The 27,849-nt window shown below is 47.7% G+C and overlaps 1 long non-coding RNA gene across 2 annotated transcripts; it reads left to right on the forward strand.

Annotated features, from left to right (window-relative positions):
- The first annotated feature begins 1,787 nt into the window (after positions 1-1,787).
- On the forward strand, positions 1,788-27,481 carry LOC114813187. Of its 2 annotated transcripts, XR_003760829.2 has the most exons (6): positions 1,788-2,102; positions 5,322-5,522; positions 13,792-13,837; positions 19,563-20,477; positions 21,798-22,026; positions 26,920-27,481. It is a non-coding gene; the product is annotated as an uncharacterized LOC114813187 (long non-coding RNA). The 2 variants fall into 2 exon arrangements; XR_003760830.2 differs by lacking the exon at positions 13,792-13,837.
- Positions 27,482-27,849: the final 368 nt, after the last annotated feature.

Here is a 27,849-nt window from a genome sequence, read left to right on the forward strand (position 1 = left end):
AATAAACCGGGAAAAAGAGCACCTGGTTGAGTATCAGTAGTGGATGGTGATAGACCAGCTGAAATCTGGACTTTCTGATTTAATAATGATAATTTTGGTATTTGTTAAGCGCCATGTGCCGGGCGCTGTACTAAGTGCTGGACGAATGGCCACCCTAGAGGGTTGTGGGGATCGAGCTGAATCGTGCCCCTGTTCACCCGACTCGATTCCCTTTATGGGCGAGACTGCTGGGATCCCACGTCCATAAAGCAAACTTTTCTGAACCTCCCGTGAGGCTGCTTTTTCTCGCTTCATTGCCCAACCATGGACTCGAGAGCCCGGCCGGTGGCCGCATTGTCCAGGCCCTGACAGTTAATCGGAGTGACAGGTTCTGCTGCGATTTGCTCTCCAGAGGCCTCGGTGAAACCGGGTGCAGCTCCCAGGAAAGGTTCAATCCACATGGCTGAGTCCCCTGAAGTATTTTCTGCAGAATGTGTGTGCCCTCCCTGCTCTTCCCCACCTCAGGGAGGGCCTACGCCTACCGTCGTCAAATGTGTAGCTGCTCTCCTTCATGTACCCTTGGGTCCGGCTTCCAACAAGAAAAATAAGAACTATTTGATAATGCTAATAATATTAATAATAACTATGGTATTTGTTCAGTGCTTAGTATGTGCCTTGGTACTGTACTAAGTGTGGGGGAAGACACAAGGTAATGAGGTCGGACACGGTCCCTGTCCCACACAGACCTCACAGTCTAAGTAGGTGGGGGAAGAGGTATTAATTCCCCTTTGTTCAGCTGAGGAGACTGAGGTCAGAGAAGTTCAGTGACTTGCCCAAGGTCACACAACAGGCTAGTGGCAGAGCCAGGCCCTCTGGCTGCCAGGCCCATGCTCTTCCCACTAGGCTGCGATACTCTTTTGAATTAACATCACATCAGTTAAAACAACAACAGCAGTAAAAAAATTTTAATTCCCAGTTGGAGTAATATATGCGACAAGTTAAAGTGTGAGGACCATTTTATTTTGACGTCAGGAGACTTGTGGTCTCTGCTCATCTAGGAACTACAGACACAGCAGCCACTGGACAGGGGGATGGACAGAGGAAATGGAAAGTTGCTTTGACTGCTATTTCTCCTAGTTTTCTAACATTTTTGTTCATTTCTTACGTCAAGTCTTTTGCCCTCGGGTTGCATCTCCGGGAAGCCTCGAGTTTCCTCAAGTTTCATACCTGGCCTGTCACTGCCATCTTCTCTGCTGCTCTCGTTTATTCTGGTGGAGTGCTGTCAACAGGGAGACTTTGGAGACATTTTAACCTCTGGCCCACGCAGCTGTGAATCTCCGAGTGGGAACCGAAAGTGCAACGTAATCACCTCTTATTATCTTGATAGGGGTCTGAACTCTTCTGGCGTAGCCAGTTGTTGCCGGGAAGGCCTTTAAACCAGGCTCCTACCCAAGATATGGCAACGTGTGACCGATTGGATTCTGGAGCTGGTCCTCCCAATCATTCATTCATTCATTAATTCATTCAATCGTATTTATTGAGCGCTGTACTAAGCACTTGGAAAGTACAATTCGGCAACAGATAGAGACAATCCTACCCAACAACGGGCTCACAGTCTAGAAGGGGGAGACAGAAAACAAAACAAATAGGCAGTCGGGAGTGTGGCTCTTTCTGGGGAGAGGGTCGCCACACCACGTGATAGCTTTCCAGGTCCCCATAAGCCCTATTGCGACCACAGGCCCCCGCGCGTGTCATTTTGTGTGCGGTAATGAAGCCTGACGCGCCGTCTCCTGCTTGCACAGAGCCGGCTGTTGCCCTAAAAATGCAAACCGGCGCCTCAGGGCATGGAATCGGGAGCAGTTCAGAAGGGGCTCCCCACCGTTCCCCCTCCCTACAGCACACTGGACGCGAGTCCACAAGAATCTTTACCCTTGCGTGGAAGGACGCAAGGAAGAAGGTGACCAGCCCAACGGCACATGGACTCACTCTCTCTAGGGGAATCGTCCGAGCGGACACAGATGACCGAAAAGACTGAATCCCCTCTCGCCCGCCCTACATCTTTGCCTACGGAGAAAACTCTGGAAGATCGAAGCTGCCATTACAATCATTCCGAAAGAAGCACGGTAAATGGCAGGAGCACAGTGCACGGATCTTTTTTGACACTTCATCCATATTCCACGTGGCGGGCATGCTGGGGGGAGGCCGGGAGTCACAGGCCTCCAGATCCAGGTGGCCACAGAGCACATTGGCTGCCCTCATCCTAAACCCGGCTCACAAGAATTTTGCTTTCTACCGGAGAGCCGGACCCTGGGCTGGGGGGGGGGGGGGGGGGGGGGAGGGGAGGACCGTGTCCTCGTGATGGCAGTTAAGAGAACCCAAAATCCGAGGGGAAATTGGACTTAGCCTTCATCAGCTGACTTGCTCACGCAACTCGCTAAGACGTTCCCCTTTAGGCCTCCTTCACTCTGGTGACTTGGGAACCTGTGGCTCATTTTCCTGGTCCTGGAATGAGAGTTAAGACTTTAGGTGTAGGTGCTCCCCCTCACCCCCCGGCCCCCACCAAACCGAGTCCCCCCAGTGTTGGTGTGTCCTTTCAGCATTTGGAAAAGCCATGTCTCACTCAGCGTCTCCATAGGCAAAGATGTGAAATCGCGAGGTAGATATCTTCTGGGGCGGGGGAGCGATTGGAGAATTTCTGTGGGAATCTCGACAGAGATCCAACAAAAGAAGTCAAAACTGTTGATCCTCTGCTGTCAAGGAAACAAGCTGTTCTCTCCACTTAAGAATAGTTTAGAAAGAATGGCTAGAACTTTAATAAGAATGTGATTCAATTACAGAGTGGGGATTAAAGTCTCCCAGCAGATTCATCTGGATTCATGGCAAGAGTTTCAGAGGGCTTGGAAATGATGCATTGTTGTTTACTAAGCACTTACTATGTGCTAAGTGCTGAGATAGATGGAAGTTTTCATGATCAGATATAGTCTCTGACCATCCCCAGGGATCTCGATCTGTTACCCCCAGTTGACAGATGAGGAACTGAGGCTCGGAGAGGTTAAGTGACTCATCCATTGTCAGCAGGCCAGTGGCATAGGTGTGCCTAGAACACAAGTCTCCCTTTTTTTGACATGGTACTTGATAAGCACTAGCCATATGCCAGGCAGTGTAGGAAGCTCTGGGGGAGATAGAAGCTAATCAGGTTAAAAACAGTCCACGTCCCTCAGGGGGTTCACAGTCCTAATCCCTATTTTACATTTGAGGGAACTGAGGCACAGAGAAGTGAAGTGACTTGTCCAAGGTCACGCAGCAGACAAGTGGCAGAGCCAGAATTAGAACCAAAGCCCTTCTGACTCCCAGAAGGGCTTTAACCATTAGGCCATGCTACATGGATTGCTGTATGGTTCTGGTTCCGACCTTGACCCTGAAGAATCCCATGATGGAGTCCAAGATCCATTGCAGGGTTTGAGGGCCAGAAAAATAATCCATCAGTCATTTGTATTTATTGAGCACTTACTATGTGCAGAGCACTGTACTTGGAGAGCAAACTATAACAGACACATTCTCCGCCCACAGTGAGTTTACAATCAAAAGGGGGAACCCTCAGAAAACAAACGCACTGGTTGTGCTTTGGACACTCTGGACAACGGGTCCCCTGATATTAGTAGTTCTTACTGAATATCTATCATATGCAGAGTACTAAACTAAGCACTTGGGAGAGTACAGTAGAGTTAGAAGACACGATTCTGGCTCTCAAGTGACTTACAGTCTAGCAGCAGAATCTCTGCAGAGTTGCTTTGTGAGATTTCCTCCCTAATCTTTCCTTCACTCTGGAAAAGTGACTCCTCAGTGTCAGCAGTTAAATAGACAATACGCAGAGTGGCCATTCGAGCTGCTTTATACCAGTCTTGATAATGACTCAATCAATAATATTTAGAGAGTGTCTCCTGGGTGAGAACGTTTAGTAGAGTAGAATAGAATTAGATGACATGATCCTTGCCTTCAAGCAGTTTTAAGTCGATGGGAGAGACAGACACAAAACACTGATGTAAGAAGAGAAGCGAAGAATGGAAATGTAGGTAAGTGCTAAAATAGGTTATGTAAGTCAATATGTATTGAAGTGCTATGGGGGATATCAGTGTATAAGTGCCCGGTTGGCACGGTTGGTGTGAGGTGATGGTTGGGGGTTTTGACCTCGGGAAAAGAGATCAATCACGGAAGGCCTCCTGAAGGAGATGTGGTGTCCGAAAGACTTCGAAGATGGGGAGAGCTGTGGTCTGGTGGATTTGAAAGGGGAAGGAGTTCCGGGCAGGGGGAAGAGTGGGAGCAAATGGTCAGAGGTGAAGAATTGAGACAATTATCCACGTCTTTGAGTTAAAAATACCACTTTTTACTATCGATTGTCTGGAAATCTCAGGGGGCCCACCGAGTACTGCTCTGCACACAGTAAGCACTCAGTAAATCCGATTGAATGAATGAAAGGAGTAGGACTGAAGTAGTGGGGTCTAGAGGATAGCGCACTGGCCTGGCAGTCAGAAGGCCCCAGGTTCTAACCCTGACTCCTCCAACTTGTCTGCTGTGACTCCTTAGGCAAGTCACTTTGCTTCTCTGTGCCTCAGCCACCTCATCTGTAAAATAGGGATTAAGACTATGGGCCTCATGCGGATCAGAGACTGTGTCTGACCCGATTTGCTTGTTTCTACCCAAGCGCTTAGTACAGTGTCTGGCACATAGCGAGCACGTAGTAAATACCACAATTTTTATCATAAATAATAATGTTAATCAAAGGTATTTATTGAGCGCTTACCATGTTCAGAGCACTGTACTAAACACATGAGAGAATACAATATAATAAAGTAGGTAGACGCGATACCTGGCCACAAACACCTTACAGTCTCTAGGGGGAGACGGGTATTATAATAAATCACAGGTAGGATATCGTGATGGTGCGGCCGCTCCCCCACCCCCTCCCGGGTTCTGTCCGAGGCGCACTGTCCGCACGTCCGCTTGGAAAGTTACCAGGGGCCGGAGCCGATCCCGTTCGACCCTACCAAAGCCCATCTCAAGCGTTAGGGAAGACGCCATCTCTGCTGAGCCCGGGGAGAATGTATTATTTATACTTCAGATTTCTAAAACTGCACTGTTTGTTACAACAGCTTCAGGGTGCAAGCACAATAACATAACATTAGTTAAAATAGTAATATGCCAAAATACACGAACAGTATGCCCGTGTTCCATCAGCCCGGCTCTCCGTTGGCTTCAGGGGACGCTGGGCTCGGTGGTTTATTTAATGCGTCTTTTTTCTCCCCCAACCGGGTGGAAATCTCATAGTGTTTCCGATTCTCCAGACGGAATCCGCCGCCAGGCACCGCATCCTCAGACGCGAGCCATCAGAGTGCCATCAGCGTCGCCCCACGTCAAGCGCCGAGGCGGGATCCCAAACCACGCGGCCCCAGGTTGAATCCCGTCTCCAGCCATCGTCTCTGGCTGGGGCAGACGAGAGCCGAGAGTGAATGACGGATCAGGGAGAGACTTCATCCCTCGGAAGGGTAAGGCTCCATGGTGCTTATCCTCCTTACGCCAATGAGAGGGGCTGGGAATTGCATCCTCGTTTCCAAACCCGCTCAAGCCCATATGGCCCAAGTCACTCCCAAAGATGAAGTTTCTGCTCCGGATATGCACTCCCTCTTTCAGTCCACAGGAGGCCCTTTTAAGGAGTCGGTGCTCCTGTTCACGATGGTGACGCGGAGATGGCATCGAAACTTCCTGCGGAGGGATTTAAGCACGGGGAGGACTACAGCTCATTAAACTCCTCATCCCGTTCGGTAACAAAAGAGAAAAAGCAAAACACCCTTATGCGCTGTCCTTTGCCATGTTAGGATCGCGTCTTCCACCTCTATCACACTGTATTTTTGCCGGAGCGCTTAGTAAAGTGCTCTGAGCACAGTAAGTACTCCATACCACTGATTGATTGTAGACCCCTCCACCTAGCACCCTGTGGGCTCTGAATAGACCCTTCCCCCCCAACCCCACACATATGCTCATAATTCTAGAAACTCCAGAAGGCCCCCTCCCCATGTAGTGGTAAAAATGTTCTAATTCGTCTGGGAAGAAGGAACGATCCCAATCCCACGAGCTTTCGGGGAGTTATTTTTACGGGTCATCCTCCCAAAATGAGGATTCTCCAGAACGTTGTGGTTTGAAATGGCAAGAGGGTTGTGTTGACCCGATGGGAGCTGCAAATGAGAACATTGACAACACCGTTGACAACACGGTTCCTGCTGTGCCCCGACTGCACAATGGCACGGGCTCAACAAGAGGTGGAAACTCACGCTTCGGCCTCTCGGATGGGTTTCTCCCTCCACGTCCCTGAAACCGCCCCGTTATTATTTTTAATATTTTTTTCCCCTGAAAATTTCCAAATAGTTGATCTGATTTTAATAGTTTCCATGTGTGAAAGCTTTATAAAAAAAAATCCTCTTTTTGATACTTTCTGCTCTTTAGTACAGCACAGCTTGGTAGCACTAGGTACGTCTTGTTGAAAGTATGTCCATAAATATGTCCCTCGCAGCATAGAACAGCTTGTTAAATTGGCAGGCCTCAGCGGTTTGCCTAGAAAAGTTTGCCTCACTTATGATCGTCCAAATGTAGGGCAGAACTCAGAGTAACTTTTCGTCTAATTTTACCAATCGACAGATTCTTTGCATTTTTAACCACCTTGCGTCTTTCCCTAAAGTGCAGCGCCTCCTTATTTTAAAGCGTGACAGGTCCTCCACTCTATCAGTGTCCAGAGATTAGAGGCTTGCTATTTCTCTTCCGTGCCGCCACGGTGAGCTAGACCGTAAGCCCCCTGAGGGCAGGAATCAGGTCTATTAACTCTATTGTACTTTCCCAAGCGCTCAGTATAGTGCTGTGCACCCAGTGGGCTCTCGGTACATATCACTGATTGTTTGATTCCTGGACAGAGGTAAATGACGTCTCCCTGCTGGATCGTGGGTATCTTTAATAACCACGTGGAATAGGCCCTGCCCCAAGGGGCACTTTCAGACATGTTGATACTTCCAGACAGTGCCCCGTACTGTCGGGAAGGTCAGGCTCGATCTTATCCTCATTGGTTAACATCCTCTAGGTTGTGAACTCGTTGTGGGCAGGGATTGCCTCTCTTTATTGCTATACTGTACTTTCCCAAGTGCTTAGAACAGTGCTCTGCACACAGTAAGCACTCAATAAATATGATTGAGTGAGGGAGTGAGTGGTTCAGAGAAGCAGCGTGGCTCAGTGGAAAGAGCACGGGCTTGGGAATCAGAGGTCGTGGGTTCGAATCCCAGGTCTGCCACTTGTCAGCTGTGTGACTGTGGGCAAGTCACTTCACTTCTCTGTGCCTCAATGACCTCATCTGTAAAATGGGGATTAAGACTGTGAGCCTCATGAGGGACAACCTGATTACCCTGTATCTCCCCCAGCGCTTAGAACAGTGTTCTGCACATAGTAAAGCACTTAACAAATACCAAAACTATTATTATTATTATTCCTCTCCGAGGAATATGAGTTGAATCCCAAGAGCTCAGTTGGAGGATGGACTTTCATTTAGAATATTAAGAGGCTAAAATTTGGAAGAAAATGTTCCAGCTGTTATGAAGTCAGAGGGGATTTCTTGGGTTAGTCAATCAATCATATTTATTGAGTGCTCACACTGGGCAGAGCATTGTACATAAGAAATACTAGACCTGATTCCTGCCTTCAAGGAGCTTAAAATCCAGTGAGGGAGACAGACGCTACGGTAAATTACAAATAGGAAGAAGTAAGAGAGCATTTAAAACTACCAATTTCCCCTCCTATTTAGATTGTGAGACCTACGTGGCACAGGGGCTGTGTCCGACCTGATGGTCTTTGTATCTACCCCATTGCATAGTACAGTGGGTGGCACATAGTAAGTGCTTAACAAATGCCACACTCATGATTGTTGCTATTATTATGAAATACATACGTAGGTGCCGTGGAGGGGTTGTGAGGGCTTAGGGGGTGAGAAAGCTGGTGTGGGAGTTTGTGGGGAGAGATTGAAATGTGACTATAGCTATCTATCTATATGGTTCTATATAATTGTCCTTCAATTTCAAATCAAAAAGCACCACTCGTGACTCATTTATGAGTGCATGCATGGCTGAAAAGACCAATGCAGGATCCATGTTCCTGGCCACAGTGGGTACACAAATAAGAATAATAATGGTATTTGTTAGACGCTTACTATAAGCCGGGCACTGTGGGTGGATACAAGCAAATCGGGTTGGACACAGTCCCGGTCCCACATGGGGTCACAGTCTCAATCCTCATTTTACAGATGAGGTGACTGAGGCCCAGAGAAGTAAAGTGATTTGTCCCTAGTCACACAGCAGACAAGTGGTGGGGCCGGGATTAGAACACACGACCCTCCGTCCATTGTGTTGTTGCGTTTGATTCTCCAGAGTCTGGTGCCATTTCCTCTTTTACCTCCTTGCCTTTCATTCCCTGCAATGGGTTTTCTTAAGAGAGTCACTCCCTTCTCCATGGCAGTGTGCTATGCGAGTCTTTTCTCAGCAGGTGACTCCCACCTTTCAGCTGAGACATGTCAATTGTCTGTGGGTTTGTTTTACATTGTCTTTAAAATGCTTCCTCTACCCTTCTTGCTCTCAGTTCTCCTAGTTGCTAGAAAGTGGGGAGGTTATAACTCTGTCATATCGTACTCTCCCGAGCTCTTAAGACAGTCCTCTGCCCACAGTAAGTGCTCAACAATTATGATTGATCATTAACTGAATAGAAGATATAGATCCAAGAGCAAGGGTGATGTAGAATGGAGTGGGATAGGAAAAATGAGGGCTCAGTCGGGGAAGGCCTCTTGGAGGAGATGTCATTTTCATAGGGCTTTGAGTAGGGTGGTGTTAGAGGAGTGAAGTGAGCGTGCTGAGCAGAAAATCAGTAAAGATAGGAAGGGAGAAGGTGATTGAGTGTTTTAAATAATAATGTTGGTATTTGTTAAGTGCTTACTAGGTGCAGAGCACTGTTCTAAGCCCTGGGGTAGATACAGGGTAATCAGGTTGTCCCACGTGAGGCTCACAGTCTTAATCCCCATTTGACAGATGAGGTAACTGAGGCACAGAGAAGTGAAGTGACTTGCCCACAGTCACACAGCTGACAAGTGGCAGAGCTGGGATTCGGACCCACGACCTCTGACTCCCAAGCCCATGCTCTTTCCACTGAGCCACGCTGCTCCTTTAAAGCCAATGGTAAGATATTTCCCTTTGATGTGGAGGTGGATGGCAACCACTAGAAGTTCTTGAGGAGTGGGGAAACATGGACTGAATGCTTTTTTAGGAAAATAACCTGGGCAGATCTGTTATCCCCGAAATGTCTTTTTATTTGACCACCTCGCTTGTACAGAGGGGCGCTTGGTTTTCCTCCGCTGGGGAAATCTTCCTGCAGCACAAACCTCTAGCAGAGCCAGATTTAACTCCAGATCCCTTGGGCCTCGGCATGGTTCCGCAGACCTGGCTTTTCTGAGCTGGGGAGCACTGAACTCCCCATCAGAGGTGGTCGGAGAAAAGAGGAAGAGACCCACCTCCCCATTTGCTTGGAGGGAGAAGATTCAAAGGATGAAAATGAACACCCAGAGTCAGACGGAGTGCATCCTTTTCACTGATGCCCTTCAGGCCTCGAGTCGATTTAACCGAATTAGAGCTGTGACCGAAGACGCCCTTCACCGTGCTACTGGGGATGAGCACATGAAAGGGAAACTCTCTTTGCCTTTGTGGAGTAGATCGCCATATCCTCCCAGTGTGGCCTTAGAATAAATGAACAGGATTCACAGAGGCCCGCTTTGCTTTGGGTGGTGTTTTTTGTTGTTTTTTTTTTTACTTTCCCTCTAACGATTGCCAAAAGCTATTTGCTAGAATTGTGCAAAATGTTTACAGATGCCTTAGGAAGAAAACAGCAGAATGTGGAACTAATTGTGTTGATTCAAGATAATTATGAAACACAAATGACCATTACTTACAACAAGTCCCCTGACAATTAAGAGCTTGACTCATGGGAACAGCTGAAACTCAGAAAAAGAGGTGCAGGGTGGGGGTAAGTTTACATGGTGACTGTCATGGAAATACCCCCCACTGCCATCAAATCCAGGGTTTGAACGAAATTCCGGGTCCAAATTTATCCTATACAAGATTTCGGTTTCTATGAAAAGCATCCGTTGCTAGCATCAAAGAGAAATCACCATCCTGCACCTATCCATTGCTGTGTTTCCTATAGAGATACACTGCCATCCCTTGCCCTGTCCTCGCCTCTTGCTCCTTAAAAAACCTCAGCCAAGTGTGACCCGTGGAGCCACCTAAGCAGGGTGGCTTAGCGATAGAGCACGGGCCTGGGAGTCAGAAGGACCTGGGTTCTAATCCCAGCTCTGCTATTTGATCTTGGGCAAGAGACTTCACTTCTCCATGCCTCAGTTACCTCATCTGCAAAATGGCAATCAAGCCTCTGAGCCCCCTGTGGGACATGGACCGTGTCCCACCTGATTTGCTTGTATCTACCCAGTGCTTAGTTCGGTGCCTGATACATAAGCTTCCCTTCTTTCTTGACGTGTTCCTGACCCAATCATTATCCTCCTCACCATTATTGAAAGTTGGCTCACCTCAGATGACACTGGTCCCCTGCAGGTTTCCCTGGAGGGGGGCCTCAGCTTCTCCCAGTCCCCAAGACTCAGTGGGAAAGGGGGCGGAGTGGGCTTCCTTCTCTCACCCCAGTGCCGCTTTCACACCATCCCACTTCCCCATCCCTCTCTTTTCCTTCCTTGGAAGCGCGTAACAACCACCTCTACCATCAGTTAATAGTCACAAGCACACCCAGGTCTCTCCTCCAACTTTCTGAATAATTTTGATCCCTTTTTCACATTCCTTTTCTCTTTCTCCATCCCTACATCAATGCTTTGTGACTTCAGTATCCATGTGCATGTTCCAAATGACCAGTCTACTGCCAGCTTCCTCTCACTCCTCAACTCCAATGACCTCCTGCTCCATCCTACCTCACCCACTCACCATCTGGGACATACACTCGATCTCATCATCTGTAATCTGTAATCTGCAATCTTCACCCACACTAACTCTGAAATTCCTCTATCTGACCACAACTTCTTCATCCTACCTTCTCTCCCACACACCCACTCCCCACAAATTTGTCCCGTTCCCCAACGGAGACCTCTGATTTTTTGGCCACCTCAAATTTTCTAAAATCATTTTCTAAAGCCCCAAATGGCCTTCATATCCAAACTAGTTTTTTTTGTGTGTGGTATTTATTAGGTTCTTCCTATATGCGGGGAACTGTTCTAAGAACTGGGATAGATACAAGCTAATCAGGTTGGACACAGTCTATGTTCCACGTGGAGTTCACGGTATTAATCCCCATTTTACAGATGAGGTATGTGAGGCCCAGAGAAGTGAAGTGACTTGTCCAAGATCACACAGCAGATGAGCGTCAGAGCAGGATTAGAATACAGGTTGATTCCCAGACCTGTGTTCTATCCACCAGGCCACACTACTTCTCCTAATATGCAAATCGTCACCTTCAACACCACCCTATAACTCCCTCACTCCTATTTCCCTCCACCGATCTCGTGCCACTAACCCTGGATCACTTCCATAGCACATTTCCTCCACTCCTATGCTCAGGGTCAGTACTGCTGATGGAAATCTAAACAGGCTGAAGTTGTCCATCTCAACATTATTCTCACCTGATTTACTTCTTCCCTCTCCTTCATCCGCCAACAATACTTCTGTATCCTTATTGACTCCCAAACCTGTTGTCCACATCGGCTGTTTCCGATTATTTAACTTCCTCCACAAACCCCCTGGAAATTGAAACCATCAGGCATGATATCTGAAAGTCTTCCCTGCCCTTCTCCAGTCCTTCTCTCCCTCCTGCCTGCCTCTTTGACTTTAATATTGTTGGTATTTGTTAAGCACTTACTATGTGCAGAGCACTGTTCTAAGCGCTGGGGGAGATACAGGGTAATCAGGTTGTCCCACGTGAGGCTCACAGTTAATCCCCATTTTACAGATGAGGTAACTGAGGCACAGAGAAGTTAAGTGATTTGCCCACAGTCACACAGCTGACAAGTGGCAGAGCCGGGAATCGAACCCATGACCTCTGACTCCAAAGCGCAGGCTCTTTCCACTGAGCCAGGCTGCACACTTGTCCCCTCCCTTCTTTCCTACCTGACAGCCATTTTCGACTCTTCACTTTTAATGGCTTTTCCCCACTGCTTTCAAATATGCTCATGTCTTCCCTATCTTAAAAAACTCTCCCTTGACCCCACTGCTCCTTCCAGTTATCACCCCATCTCTTCTCTACCATTCCTTTCCAAACTCCCTGAGTGAGTTGTCTACACCCGCTGCCTACACTTAGTCTCCTCTAATTCTTTCCTCGACCCCCTCCAATCTGCTTTCCACGGAAACTGCCCTCTTTAAGATCAGCAGTGACTTCTTTCTTACCAAATCCAATGGCTTCTACTCCATCCTAGTCTTCCTTGATCTCCCAGCTACCTTTGACACTGTGGATCATCCCCTTCTCTTTGAAACATTATCCAACTTTGGTCCCACTAATTCTGTCCTCTTCTGGTTCTTTTTCTATCTCTCCACTCCTTCCTAGTCTCTTTCACAAACTCCTCCTCTGCCTTCTACCCCCAACTGTCCCTCGAGGCTCAGTTCTGGGTCCCCTTCTATTCTCCATTTTCACCCATTCCCTTGGAGAACACATTCGTTCTCATGGCTTCAATTACCATCTCTACGCAGATGATTCTCAATACTACATCTCCAGTCCTGAGATGTCTTTCTCCTTCTCTGCAATCTTGAATTCCCTCCTGCCTTCAGGACTTCTCTACTTCGATGTGCCACAGTCACCTCAAACTTAACACACCCATTACAGAACTCCTCATCTTCCCATCCATACCCTCCCCATGACTTTCCCATCACTGTTGGCAACACCACAATCCTCCCCGTCTCAAAAGCCCCATAACCTTGGCATTATCCTCAACTCACATCTCTCATTCAAACCGCAAATTCAATCTGTCACCAAATCCTGTCAGTTCTACCTTCTCAACATTGCTAAAATCCACCTGTTCCTCACCATTCAAACCACTTCTATGCTGATCCAAGCATTTATCATATCCCACCTTGATTACTGTGTCAGCCTCCTTGCCAACCTCCCTGACTCTTATCTCTCCCGACTCCAGTCAATACTTCACTCTGCTGCCCAGGTCATTTTTCTACCCTCAGTCCCACATCCCTTAAGTACATATCCACGATTTATTTTAATGTCTGTCTCTTCCCTCTAGAATGTAAATTCCTTGTGGAAAGGGAACACAGCTACCAGCTCTGTTGTTTTGTACTCTACCAAGTGCTGAGCCCAGTGCTCTGTACACAGTAAGGTCTTAATAAATTCCATTGACTGATAGATTGGTTGGCAGATGTATCAGTAGGTGGCTCAGTGGAAAGAGCCTGGGCTTCAGAGTCAGAGGTCATGGGTTTGAATCCCGGCTCTGCCACTTATCAGCTGTGTGACTGTGGGCAAGTCGCTTAACTTCTCTGTGCCTCAGTTACCTCATCTGTAAAATGGGGATTAACTGTGAACCTCACGTGGGACAGCCTGATTACCCTGTATCTCCCCCAGCGCTTAGAACAGTGCTCTGCACATAGTAAGCGCTTAACAAATACCACCATTATTATTATTATTAGATGAGAAGTCTCCCATCCCCTCCAAGATCCTCATACAGTATTGATCATCCTTCTTTTCTAGACCCTGAATGGGAGCAGTCTTTCTGAGGAGAAGTAGGCTACCTAATGTAAGGATCGTTTTCTTTCCATTCTGTTTTCCATCTGTTATGTCCTCTAAACTGTAAGCTCTTCGTGGGCGGGGAACATATCTACCAACTCTGTTGTATTGTACTCTCCCAAGTGCCTAGTACAGTATTCTGCTCACAGTAATTGATTGATTGATAAAAATAACATTGACAAAGATTTATAGCCCTTAGCAAGTTTCAAGCACTGTGCTAAACCTTCGACTGAATACCAGATAATCAAATCCGAGTTACACTTTGAGAGGAGGGAGATCAGGTACATGAGCTCCATTTTGCAGATGAGAAAACTGAAGCCAGAGAATATGACTCATCCAAGGTCATAGAAAAGACTAGTGGCAAGACTGGGATTAGAACCTTGGTCTTCTGCCCCCAAATTCCATGATTTCCCCATTAGGTCACGCTGCCTCTGTGGTATATAAAGCCTGAGGTACAAACCACTTTGAGACAAACACCTATCAGGTGTCTGGTGAGGGTGGGAGGAGAGACCCAGGGCCTTCAACTTAATCAATCGGTTATATTTATTGAGGCTTACTGTGAACAAAGCACTGTTCTAAGATCTTGGGAGAGTACAGTGCAACAGAATTAGCAGACACATTCCCACAGAATGTGCAGACACATTACACAGAAACATGGAAAAGTAAAGATTAACATTCCGATTTTTGAAGGCTGCTCCACTCATAGTTCATAGAATGACGACTTTAAGAAATGTTGAAGGTCAGCAAAGGATGAAATGGTGGCCCAGTGTTCATCATCCCAGCAGGGCCTATGGGTCCAGAATGGTTGGTTGTTCAGTCTTCAGGCACTTCTGTCATGTACCCCTCATGGGAACAAATGGCTCAAGATGAAGTGACCTCAGGATTTAGTTCTGGCTATGTGACCTTGAACAAGTCACTTCAGTACTTTGCAAACTGTGAGCCCCATGTGGGACATGGGCACGATTAGTTTGTACCTACCTCATTGCTTAGTACAGTGCCTGGCACATAGTACGTGCTTAACAAATACCGTGGAAAAAAAGATACCTGCCGATCCCTACCTCAAGGTGCTTTGTAAAATCAAAGAGTGCTCCACAAGAGAAAGGAAAAAACCCTCCAAAGTCCTGAGAGCTAGCCTTTAGACATGGGCCGGGGGCGGGGCCGGGGGTGGGATTGGGGGAAGAGAGACTCTCTGTCTTCTGTAGAGAGGGATTATAGGTTGATAAGCCCTGTTGGTTTTTTATGGTATTTGTTAGGTGCTTACTATGTACCAGGCATTGTAATAATAATAATGATAACGATGAGGGTATTTTCTGAGTGCTTACTCTGTGTCAAGCATTGTTGTAAGCGCTAGAGTAGATACAAACTAAGTAGGTTGGACAGAGTCCAGATCCACAAGGGGCTCATAGTCTTAATCGCCATTTTGCAGATGAGGTAACTGAGGCACAGAGAAGTTAAGTGACTTGCCCAAGGTCTTGAAGGAATAATTCTTGTAGACTCCATGAAGAGCCTTCTAGCACCTCGCCCCCCAGCGAGGACCCATCTAAGCCACCCAGCTTACTCCCCAAGGAAATTGCAGTTTTCCAGTGGGACATTCCCACATGTACCTGTTGGGAAATCTGGCTCATCTTTTTCTTCCAGCCAGCCTCATCACATGAGAGCGTTTGACCTTCTTCCTGTGACCCCAGTTCCCAGTCAATAAGAGCAAACAGTATCTCACTCCCATTCCACCCCGAGTCAGACTCCAAGCGGATTGCAAAAGCTTCGGCCCGAACTCCTCCCGCCCACTTGATTCACGCGTCCACACGCTGGCTCGCTACCCGGCAGCATGATTCCACCACTTCCCCGGGCTGATATTCCAACGTGGTGGCGGAGATAGGCCGCAGCCTGGCACCTCAGTCTCCTCTCCCCGGCTAAAACAGCTCCTGGCCCAGGTGCCAAAACTCTGCTCACAAGGTGCGATTTCCTGGCTGGGATTCGCGGGCACAGAAACGAACTCCTACTTTTATGCTTTTACAAAACATATGGCAGTTGCTCACCGCGGAGACCGTGCTCTATCTGTAAAATAAATAACGCTGTATGGCGTTTACCAATTCCGTTCCACGATGAGACGCAGAGGCAAAAGGGAGCACCCATTAATTCATAATTAAACTGGTTGGGAAAGAGAAGCACATGCTAGCAAATTGGTCCTCAGCGACTGAGCTGCTTGCTGCGGCTGAATCACCACCACTGCATGATTTATTATTTTTACTAATGTTTCTCGTTCCTGTTTCAGCTGCGAAGGTCACTCTCGCAAAAAGCAGAATCAGGAAAAGAGACACCCCGGTTTGACTTTGGCGTGTTGCTGGGGGTTTCTGTTGAACTTTTGCTATTTGCCTAACTGCTTATCATTCTCAGACCTGACACTCGTCAGACATAACAGTGTTCTTGAGAAGATTAAAGGATTATTCACTCACTAGCTTAATCAGATTAATCAGAGATTTTGAACACAGTATACAGTTCCACCCAGAAGACGGGGGGGGACGTGATTGCCACATGTTTGTTTAATTGAGAGAAGGGTAGTTTAGACAGACAGACAGACAGACAGACAGACGATGGGAGTTATAACTAGTCCTCACAAATCTCCTTTCACACCCTGGGCCAGTAGCATTTGAAGTTTCTTTTTGTGGAAATTAATGCGATAATTATGCAAGTGACAAAAAGGAAAGTAGAAATATTTTAACCAGCAGGGGCACACTGAATCTGTTTTCAAAGGCCAGTTGGAAACAAGCTGGAGTGCCCTTAACCGATTAGTTGGATTTGATTTTATATGAATTGACTTGATTTTTGTTTTCCTACCATGCCCGGCCTTTCATTAGAAAGGACAGTTTTCCAGATCTAACAACAGACTCCTTTGGTTGTCTTAAAATTCCGGAGGCTCTTTCCAATCTTTTATCAAAATTATCCTATTAAGGCTCACAGCATCCCTACCAGATCAGTAAGCAGCAAGTATTGTTTCATAACACCGCTTTACATATGGTGGCCCACTTAAGAGCAAGCCCTTCCAAAGAAAGGCACAGGAAATTGGGTTACTGTGAAATAGGCTTTCTGCTATGCACGTGGTGTCTCGTCTGTGGACACAAGAGTCACGCTGTGAGTCCTCAACTCTTTCAGCTCAGAACGTTGGCGCCGTGACCTGTGAGCTCATCTAAAACAGAAAAATCGAACACCACTCACGTTCAGTGGAATGTTCATTTAATCTTGCCCATGGAAACTGGAGGGCCAGGCGCTGTTCTACGCGCTGGGGTAGGTACAAGCAAACCGGGTTGGACACAGTCCCTGTCCCACGTGGGGCTCACGGTCTCAATCCCCATTTTGCAGGTGACGTAACTGTGGCACAGAGAAGTGAAGTGACTTTGCCAAAGTCACACAGCAGACGAGTGGCAGAGCCGGGATTAGAATCCATGACCTTCTCCTTTCTGCACGCAGTAGGTTGGTCCAAGGCCTGTGCCTGGAGGCATGTGGTCCAAGCCCAACTGCGGCTGGTGGGGAGGGTCTGGAGCCGGAGTTGGAAGGAGGATCTCATCCCCCTGGGTCACCACGCCCTTCAGAGTTTGACCGTGAGGAATGCACCCTCAGTGGGTCAGTCAGTGGTATTTATTGAGCGCTTCCTGTGTGCAGAGCACTGTACTCAGCACTTGGGAGAGAACAATATACAAATTCCCTGCCCACAATGAGCAGACGGAGACAGACATTAATAATAAATAAATGACAGATGTGGGGATGGAGAGGGGATGAATGAAGGAAGCAAGTCGGGACGATGCAGAAAGGAGTGGAAGAAAAGGACGAGGGCTTAGTCGGGGAAGGTCTCTTGGAGGAGATGTGCCTTCAGTAAGACTTTGAAATGGGGGAGAGTAATTGTCTGTCAGATATGAGGAAGAAGGGCATTCCAGAATGTGGGCAAGGGGTCGGCGGTGAGATGGATGAGTTTGCGGTTCAGTGAGAAGGTTAGCATTAAAGGAGTTTAGAGTTTAGCATGTGTAAGCCACCACCAATCAATCAGTCATATTTATTGAGCACTTACTGTGGCACTTACTGTGTGCAGAGCACTGTACTTCGTACTTGGCAGAGTACAATAACAATCATATTTACTGAGCCTTACTGTGTGTGGAGCACTGTATCAAGCACTTGGGAGAGTACAATGCAACGTGCCCTGTCCACTGTGAGTTTACAGTAATGCCCGTTAGTAGACATGCTTTCTGCCAACAACGTGCTTAGATTCTCCTCACAGCAACCTGGGCCGAGGTGAAGGTGTCCTCCGAAGAGTCGACCGCCTGCCTCCCTCCCGTCATCTCCCCCAGTGTGCCTAACCAGTAGAAATGGAAATTGTGAGAAAAATTCTCATTGCTTTTTGCGTCCCTTTAGGATGCAGTCTCGTGGCAAAGCCTCGACACCAAGCAGAACGATTGAGTTCTCTCTGGTTTCCCAGGGGAAAGAACTTTTCTGAGGCTCATTAATACCACAGGGCCAACAGCCAGTGGGAGAAAGTGTCGAGGAACACAGCAAACCCCTTGGATTACCTGAATTTGCTGTCTATACGCAGCTGCGGGAATCGGGTCATTACAGTTGCCAGATTGACTTAACCACCGTTCCCAGCGAATGACCCGGATGGAGAGCTGTAACTCTCCATCCCTGGAAGGGCCTGCCTGAATGGTGCTCTGACCAGCCAGTGTTTTCCAGGATATTTACACTATTGCAGAGCAGACAAGCTCAGTTCAGGACGTATGGGCTCGTGTCTGATGTGAATTCACACCTCATTTGGGCTGTGTCCCGGTGGGCACATATAGCTAGGAGAGTGTGTGCGCATGTGTATACTATTCCCACTTACAGATAATTTTCAACATTTTCGTGATTCCCTCAGGGGAGATAAGGATGTCCAGAGGCCCCCCTCTCCTTTGGGGGGTGTCCATCCTGTCTCAAATGGCTTGGGGTCACGTCCCGCCCGGCATACAGCCGAACATCCTGACGTCACAGGGGACGTTCTGGGGGACTTCACCCAAACCTCTGTCGAGACTATAACGATAGTCAAGGCAAACAATGCAAGCGATCCAACCATTTCGATCTTACAACGAGCCCATCTCTAAATTGCCATGCTTTGGAAGTTCTGGATAGAAAATCCTCTCAGACACCTCCCCCCGCACCCCAATTTGCCTCCTGAAGCTGGTCCTGCCCCACGGTCCCCCAGATTTGCTGAGCGGCCGCCCTGGGCTTGCTCAGTCCCACTTCCAACCTGCGCCTTGAGCGACGTCCCTTTCCTCCCAGACCCCCAGACCTGAGAAGGAGCAGTTCCACAGGGCAGGAGTTGCTGGCCGTGAACCTCTGGACCCCAACGCTTCCGCGCCCGGGGCCAACTCCAGCCTGGGGCCGAGAGAGGCAGTATATCGTGAGCCTCATTTGCCGAACGGACACAGATCCGTTCCGGTTAATAGCGGCACCTGGAACGCTAATAATATACGTGACCGTGTGGTTCAGTCTTTCAGGCAGCGGCCTCTGATCGGCTCTCAAAAGCCACCGTGCTAACGATCTATTTGCAAACACCCTCGCCTCTTCCTAGAGGTGACAGTCAGGGAAGTGGGGGCGGGGAGGGGGCAGGAGGCCGGGGAGGGGAAGGGGAGGAGGGGAGTTTGCTTCACCGAGCAGCCCGGAGGTCTCTCTCTGCTTCGGCGGATGGAATTATTGTTTATTTTTTTAATTTTCAGAGGTGGGTTGATGACAGCTGAAGAAGACTGTATTTGCTGAAGAGCAGCATGATGGTAGAGAGGAGCAGAGTTCCTGAGGGAGATCTAATGGCTCCTCTCCTTCCTGCACAGAGATAAAGACTTATAATAAGCGTGTATGTTCACCATCTGGCTCTGTGCATGTGGTCCTTATGGAGGGAAAAGCAGTGCAATCTGTAAGTGATCAGAAGCCATAGTGCTCTCTCCAGAGAATCCGCGATGCAATCAAGGTGACAGATGGCATGGTCACTGCTGTGGCCTCATGGAGAAGATCAAAATCACCTTCAATAAAGTCTGACTGAAATGGGCATGAGAACCTCCAAAAAGTCAGTTTGTCAGTCAAACGGCGACAGCGAGCTGCATCGGGGAAGCAGAACGGCCAGCTCTCTGTTTTCAATCGTTTCCATCTGACTGAACCTGAACTATGATCTTTCTCAAATTGTCCTTTCTGTTTAGCTGGAGCAGGCCAGCAAATTGCCAGATTCATAGCTTTATTGAAGGAAATTGAAAACATGATGTCCTCAATTCAAGGGACAAACAGCTGGCAGGTTTTTGGGACACCCACTCTCCTGAAGCGGACACCCTTGCCTTCCGCGGAAGTTTGTCCAACTTGAAGGCAGAGCGTTAAAATGAAGAGGGGGCGGGGAAGAAAAACAACCCTCCGGCATCAGTCTGCTTCGACAGGGACCGATTTACGGTGGAAAGGAATCTCTTGCGACGTATCAGAGGCCCGCAGGCTTCCTTCCCCTTCTCCGGATGTTGCTTCGTTATCAACGAGACGATGCCCTCGGTCAGTCACATGCTGGGCGCGAGAGATTGGTGAGCCGTTTCAGCCCCGGTCACCTGATGGATGGGGGATCATCGCCTCCCGATGTCCTCAGTGACTCGACCCCTCCTGTACGTGCAGCCTTCCTTAGCGCTTACAGAAATAGCGATCCCCCTGCCTCTACTTATCTGGCTGTTTATTTAATCATGTCGGTATTTGTTAGGCGCTTACTATGTGCAGAGCACTGTTCTAAAAACTGGGGTGGATACAGGGTAATCAGGTTGTCCCACGTGAGGCTCACGGTCTTAATCCCCATTTTACAGATGAGGTCACTGAGGCACAGAGAAGTTAGAGAAGCAGCGTGGCTCAGTGGAAAGAGCACGGGCTTTGGAGTCAGGGCTCATGAGTTCGAATCCCAGCTCTGCCACTTGTCGGCTGTGTGACTGTGGGCAAGTCACTTCACTTCTCTGTGCCTCAGTTCCCTCATCTGTAAAATGGGGATTAAGACTGTGAGCCCCACGTGGGACAACCTGATTCCCCTATGTCTACCCCAGCGCTTAGAACAGTGCTCGGCACATAGTAAGCGCTTAACAAATACCAACATTATTATTAAGGGACTTGCCCCCAGTCACACAGCTGACAAGTGGCAGAGCCGGGATTCGAGCCCATGACCTCTGACTCCCAAGCCCGGGCTCTTTCCACTCAGCCACTGCTTCTTATTTCCATCAGTCGGTCCAGAGCCTTTGTGGAGCATCTCCTGTGTGCAGGGGCTGTCTTAAGTGCTTAAGAGAGAGCAATAGTAGTAATATTACTTGGCAACCACTTACTATGTGCCAAGCATTGTTCTAAACGCTGGAGTGGATAAAGTTAATCAGGTTGGACGCAGTCCCTGTCCCTCATGGGGCTCACAGTCTATATCCCCATTTTACAGATGAGGTAACTGAGGCCCAGAGAAGTTAAGTGACTTGCTCAAGGTCACCCAGCAGACACGTGGCAGAGCCGGGATTAGAATCCAGGTCCTTCTGACTCCCAGCCCCGTGCTGTATACAGCCAGCCTGCTTCTAAGTACAACAGTTTGTAGGCATGATCCCTCCCTCAAGGAACTTACGATCCAGGAGGGGAAGCAGTGAAATCATTTACTTATGCTAGGAAGAAGAGGCGGCTATTTCATCACTGACTTATTGATTTATTCATTTTTCCACCCCCTGGCTATTAATGACTGCATCTCTGTTTCCTCCCCCACTCCCACTATTTGTAGATAATCATGTGTAGAAATTTGAGTCTGTCTCTCTCCCCTAGGAGATTTTAAGCCCCTTGAGGGTAGAGTCCGTGTCTTTTACTTACATCTGACCCTCCCAAGTGCTTTGAACAGTTCACTGTACACAGTAGGTGCTTAGTAAATGTTATTGATGATGGTGCAAGCTCAATAAAACAGTGCCCTGTCTCAGCAGGAGAATGCTGTTTTTGAAGTTCTCCACGCTTTCTCCCTCTGAGAGAAATGAACGGCAGTCACTTGGAGCAGCCTGAATACTCATACACACGCTCTCTGCCTTCCTGAGCCACCCAGGACTCCCGCCAGGCTAAAGACAAAAGGGGAAAGAAGAACGAGAGGAAGGATGAAATTGCAGTTCTTCCCCTCCCGGCGACTGACTGCGATCCACCGTTGTGTCTCCTGGGCAAGTAAGCACTAGGAAATAGCTATTAAAAATTTCACTGACTTTTGCTCTCTCTCGGTTTCAATCGGTCAGTCAATCAATCAAGATGATTCATTGAGCGTTCACTATGTCAGAGCACTGTACTAAGCGCTCGGGAAGTACAATACAATGGAGTTGGTGGACACTATCCCTACCCATAAGGAACTTACAGTCTATAAGGGGAGACAAAAATTAAAATAAATTGCAGAGAGGGGAAATAGTAGAACAGGAGGCTATGTGCATAAATGAGAAATAAACGAGAAGCAGCGTGGCTTAGTGGAAAGAGCCCGGGCTTGGGAGTCAGAGGTCGTGGGTTCTAATCTCAGCTCTGCCCCTTGTCTGCCGTGTGACCTTGGGCAAACCACTCAACTTCTCTGTGCCTTGGTTACCTCATCTGTAAAATGGAGATTGAGACTGTGAGCTCCATGTGGGACAACCTGATTACCTTGTATCTACACCGGCACTTAGAACAGTGCTTGGCACGTAGTAAACGCTTAACAAATACCAACATTATTATTATTATGTGGGGCTAGGGTAACAGAGTGCTTAAGGGGTCCACAGTCTAGTGGATAGTTGACACAGAGGGGAGGGCATATAAGGGGAAATAAGGGCTTAGTCAAGTAAGGCCTCTTGGAAGAGGTGTGATTGTAGGAGGGTTTTGAAGGTGGAAAAAGTGGTGGACTGTCAGATGTGAAGGAGGAGGGAATTCCATGCCAGCAGGAGGATGAGGGCCAGAGGTCGGTGAGTTAAAGGTGATCGAGATACAGTGTGTAGGCTGGCACTAGAGGAGCAATGTATGTGGATTGGGTTGTAGTAGGAGATCACTGAGATATGATAGGAGAGGGCGAGCTGAATAAAGCCTATTGTAAGAAGTTTCTGTTTGATGCAGAGATAGATGGGCAACCACTGGAGGTTTGGGATAAGTGGGAAACAGGGACTGAACAGTTTTTCAAGAAAAAATGATCTGGGCAGCAGAGTAATAATAATAATAACGTTGGTATTTGTTAAGTGCTTACTATGCGCCGAGCACTGTCCTAAGCGCTGGGGTAGACACAGGGGAATCAGGATGTCCCACGTGGGGCTCACAGTCTTAATCCCCATTTTACAGATGAGGTAACTGAGGCACAGTGAAGTTAAGTGACTCGCCCACAGTCACACAGCTGACAAGTGGCGGAGCTGGGATTCGAACTCATGACCTCTGACTCCAAAGCCCGTGCTCTTTCCACTGAGTCACGCTGCTTCTCTAGTGAACATTTCTCAGAGTGAAATGTGGACTGGAGAGGGAAGAGACGGGAGGCAGGAAGGTGACTGAGGAGGCTGTTGTAGTAACCAAGGCAGGAAATAAGGACTTGGGTGAGACCGGTTTCCAAACTGAAAGTTATTTATCTTTACTGCAACCTGTTTTCAACATTTGATATTGAAACTTCCCAGATGTTTTCCTAGCTCCAGCTGCAAATTTCTAAATAAATTTAAGGTAAAATCTACACAATCTCTGTATTAACCCTTGAACCAAGTTGAGAGACATACTTGTGGTTGAAGTTTAGAGGGCCACTGTTGCTCTGATTCTATGACAGACAGTTTTGGAATATAAATATTTTAGAAGTATAACATACAAATTGAATAACCAAAGGGCTCCATCCAGCTGACCTGAGCCTGCTTTTGAAAGAATACCCAAAACCATTGATCACTAGTGAAGTTTCCAGTCAACAGACTTTGCAGACTTTAAAAATGGGAGAATAGATTTTGTTGAGGAATTTGGGGAACGAAGCAATAAATTCTGAGGAGTGGAACAGCCAGTGTAGAATGGAATTGTTTGCTGATTCTCAACCAAGATGGCCTGATTTGGTTCTGCAGTTGTATTGGATGTGGAAATCCTTTTCTCTCTTCTCCTGTACTCTCCCACATTCTTTGTACTCTCCCAAGCGCTTAGTTCATAGCTCTGAAGTTTAACAATTTATCAGTCAGTGGTATTTATTGGGTGCTTACTGTGTGTAGAGCACTGTATTAAGCTCTCGGGACAGTACCACAGAAAAGGTAGATGTGATCCCTCTCCACCGAGAGCTTTTAAATACCATTTATTGTTTGATTGACTGACTGATTAATTCTCCTCAGAGGTTTAATTTCCCACCATCTGGTTCTTAGTAATACAGTAATAATAATAATAATAATAATAATAATAATGGTAATATTTGTTAGGCACTTACTATGTGTCAAACACTACTCTAAACTCTGGGATAGATACCATCCAATCGGGTTAGACACATGCGGCTCACATTCTTAATCCCCATTTTACAGACGAGGTAACTGAGGCAAATAAAAGTGAAATGATTTGCCCAAGGTCACACAGCAGGCAAATGGCAGAGCCGGGATTAGAACCCAGGTCCTTCTAACTCTCAGGCCTGTCCTCTATCCACTAAGCCATGCTGCTTCTCAAGACCCCCTTCCCATTTTCCTCCCCATCTTCTTCCATACCCCCATTCTCCAACACCTTCCCCTCTCTATCTCCCTCCCCTTCCCCATCCCCCCGCCATTTCTTATCTTCCTTCTCACCATCTTCCACCTCTAAGTCTCTCTAGCCCCCCTCCATTTATCTCTGGTTCTCCACATCCCTTCTCTTTTCCCCATGCCCACATGTAAAAGACTGATCCAAATACATTATTAGGATCATTATCATCATTAGAGAACTCTGAGCCCCATTGGGAGTCTTAGGGCGAAAGACCAAGGAGAGAGAAAACTATCAATTCATGTTAACAGCTCTAATAAAAGATTGATGAGGAAGAAGGATGAAACTAGTAAATTTGGGTTTATGGATTATCCGTGGATTTCAATTATCCACCCCTTACTGGGCCCCATAATGTTGGACTTTGGAGAATTGACCATATTTGAGACTTAAAATAGTAGAAATAATTTATTTAATGGGAATATGCAAAGGTCTGAAAATTCAGAGACTGAAGGTCTCACTCTAGCTCTACTATTACACTGTTTGGCTGGATGACTTTTGGACTGAAACTAAATAATTCTAGATATCATTTCTCCACCAACAGAAGGGGCCCTAGAATAATATAATCTCCCTCAGAGAGTCACAGAGATTATCCCGGGACTCAGTATTGGGTGCAGAAGAGTTGTTTGGGTTGGCATATTCCTGAGGGTGGTACATTCTAACCGCTGTCAATCAATCGACTGTATTGATTGAGCATTTACTGTATGCAGAGCACTGCCCTAAGCACTTGGAAAAATATAATATAACAGAATTGGTACACACAATCCCTGCCCACAGTGAGTTTACCATCAGTTCACTTTTGTCAGCAACAACTTCTCGTTGAGAATAACCCCAGGCCACTTCCAAGCATGGGGACTGGGGGTAGCACTGGGGAACCTCTGAGGGTTGGGGATTTAATAATGTTGGTATTTGTTAAGCGCTTACTATGTGCAGAGCACTGTTCTAAGCGCTGGGGGAGACACGGGGGAATCAGGTTATCCCACATGGGGCTCACAGTCTTAATCCTCATTTTACAGATGAGGTAACTGAGGCCCAGAGAAGTTAAGTGACTTGCCCATAGTCACACAGCTGACAAGTGGCAGAGCTGGGATTCGAACTCATGACCTCTGACTCCAAAGCCCATGCTCTTTTCACTGAGCCACGCCGCTTGGGTGGCCTCAAAATGCTCTGACCGGAACTGGAACTCGAGTTATCTCACCACCCCTGCTAGATGTCAGCTCTTTGAGGGCGGGGATTGTTTCTACTTACTGTACTGTAATAGACTCTCCCAAGGGCTCGTACAATACTCGGACCACATTAAGCACTCAGGGAATACCATTGATGGTGATGGGAAGAGGCGTGGAGGAGGGAAAAAATGATGAGGGGGTGGGGTGGGGGAGATGAAAGGATTATTTTCCAGGAGTCCTTAGGTTTCGGGATGCCCTGGATCTACTCTGACCAGACATCCAGGCCAGATCAGTTTCACCCGAGCACCAGAAATGTCATTGCAAATTGGTGCAAGCTAGCAAATCAACCCATCAAGCAACCGTTGGTACTTACTGAGTGCTTACTATGTAGAGCACTGTACTAAGCACATGGCTAAGCATAACACTAAATGGAACTCATAGACTAACCTTGCCAGACAACGAGAGAGGTGTAGGAAAGGAGGAGGTATAATTAAAAACTAGGTATAATTAAAAGCTAGATAAAGCTTAGGGACAAAACACACACCAATTATAGTATTTGTTAAGTGCTTACTAAGTGCCAAACACTGTTCTAAGCACTGGGGTAGCTAAAAATTAGTCAGGTCCCACATGGGGTTCATAGTCTAAGTAGGGGGGAGAACAAGTATTGAATTCCTATTTTGCAGATGAGAGAACTGAGGTAGAGAGCAGTGAAGTGACTTTGCCTTAGGCCACCCAGTGGACAGAGTGACTTGGTGGAAAAAGCAGGGGCTTGGGAGTCAGAGGTTGTGGGTTCTAATCCCGGCTCCACCACTTGTCAACTGTGTGACTTTAGGCAAGTCACTTAACTTCTCTGTGCCTCAGTGACCTCATCTGTAAAAGGGGGATGAAGACTGTGAACCCCACATGGACAACCTGATAACCTTGCATCTACCCCAGTGCTTAGAACAGTGCTTGGCCCAGATATAGCACTTAATACCATTTTAAACAAATGGAGGAGCGGGCATTAGAACCCAGGCCCTCTGACTCCAAGGCCTGTGCTTTTCCCACTAGGCACGGCCACAGCTTCTCTATAGGAAGCGCTCCAAGTCCAATCATTTGGAAATCCCTAAGATTTGCCCTGTCTCCACTCGATGTCTTGGCTTTGTTTCCACAGAGATCGGAAAAGGGGAGAATTTGAAAATCATTTTCCTTATAACTACTCTTCTCCTTCTAGGATTTCGTGTGAGGAGAGAAAAGATGGTGTGGTCGCCAACCAACCAGGACACAAGGCTCCAGGCCGAAGACGATGAGGCGGCAGTTGAGTGGGAGGAATGGGGGGGGACTCTCTTGGTCTGGACTCTTGAATGGCGGAAGCGAGGGGGGGGGGCCCAGGCTGGCACACCCTGCTCCACGCACCCGTCAGCACCGGGGAGGAGACAGCAGGTATTTGTGCCTCGAACCAGCTTTCACGAACGGGCTGCCATTTGGGCACTTCATTGGGTGCATATTTACAGGCTGTTGAGGAGTGAGTTGATGACAGGAAGAGTCTGTTCTGATCAGCATCTCGCTTTCCATGTCGAGGCACGTAGCGGGCTTGGCGCTACGGACCCCGCAGGCCAGCTCCCACCTGCCCTCTCTTTCCGGGGCAGGGGCCGCTGAGAGCAGGTGAAGCTCGGGCCCGCCACTTGTTCGTGCCATCCCGGCCCATCAGGGGCTAGAAGACAAGGTTGGGAGAGAGCTGGGAAGGACCAGGGCTTCGCTCTGTGTAATAAAAGGTAGTTTCTTTGTTTGGCAAAGCCCCCTTTTGTTTGCACATCATCCAGATGGTCATTTCAGTTTGTCTCCGGCTGTGAACCAAGCAATATGGCAGCATTAAGAGGAAAGAAACAACCTTCCCCACACTTTCCATCCCTCAGAAACGGCATCGAAAACTCTTCGGAAGGAAGCTTTTGTTTTGTTCGGTGCATCTGCGGAGGATTGGCTTGAAGGAGAACTTGGGGGTTGCGTAAGGATGCGGGCTTTCTTCTAAAGCGAGGGATTAGCCACGTGTTTGGGAGGTGAGGCTGGAAATAAGAATCGAGGTCTTAAAAACAGTCCATTTCTGTGTGGCGTTAATTGAGCCAGCTTTAGAGAGAACTGGCTAGAACTGATGAGGGCAGCTTTG

Source organism: Ornithorhynchus anatinus, chromosome 7 (assembly GCF_004115215.2).
Source record: "Ornithorhynchus anatinus isolate Pmale09 chromosome 7, mOrnAna1.pri.v4, whole genome shotgun sequence".
NCBI classification, from domain to species: Eukaryota; Metazoa; Chordata; class Mammalia; order Monotremata; family Ornithorhynchidae; genus Ornithorhynchus; species Ornithorhynchus anatinus.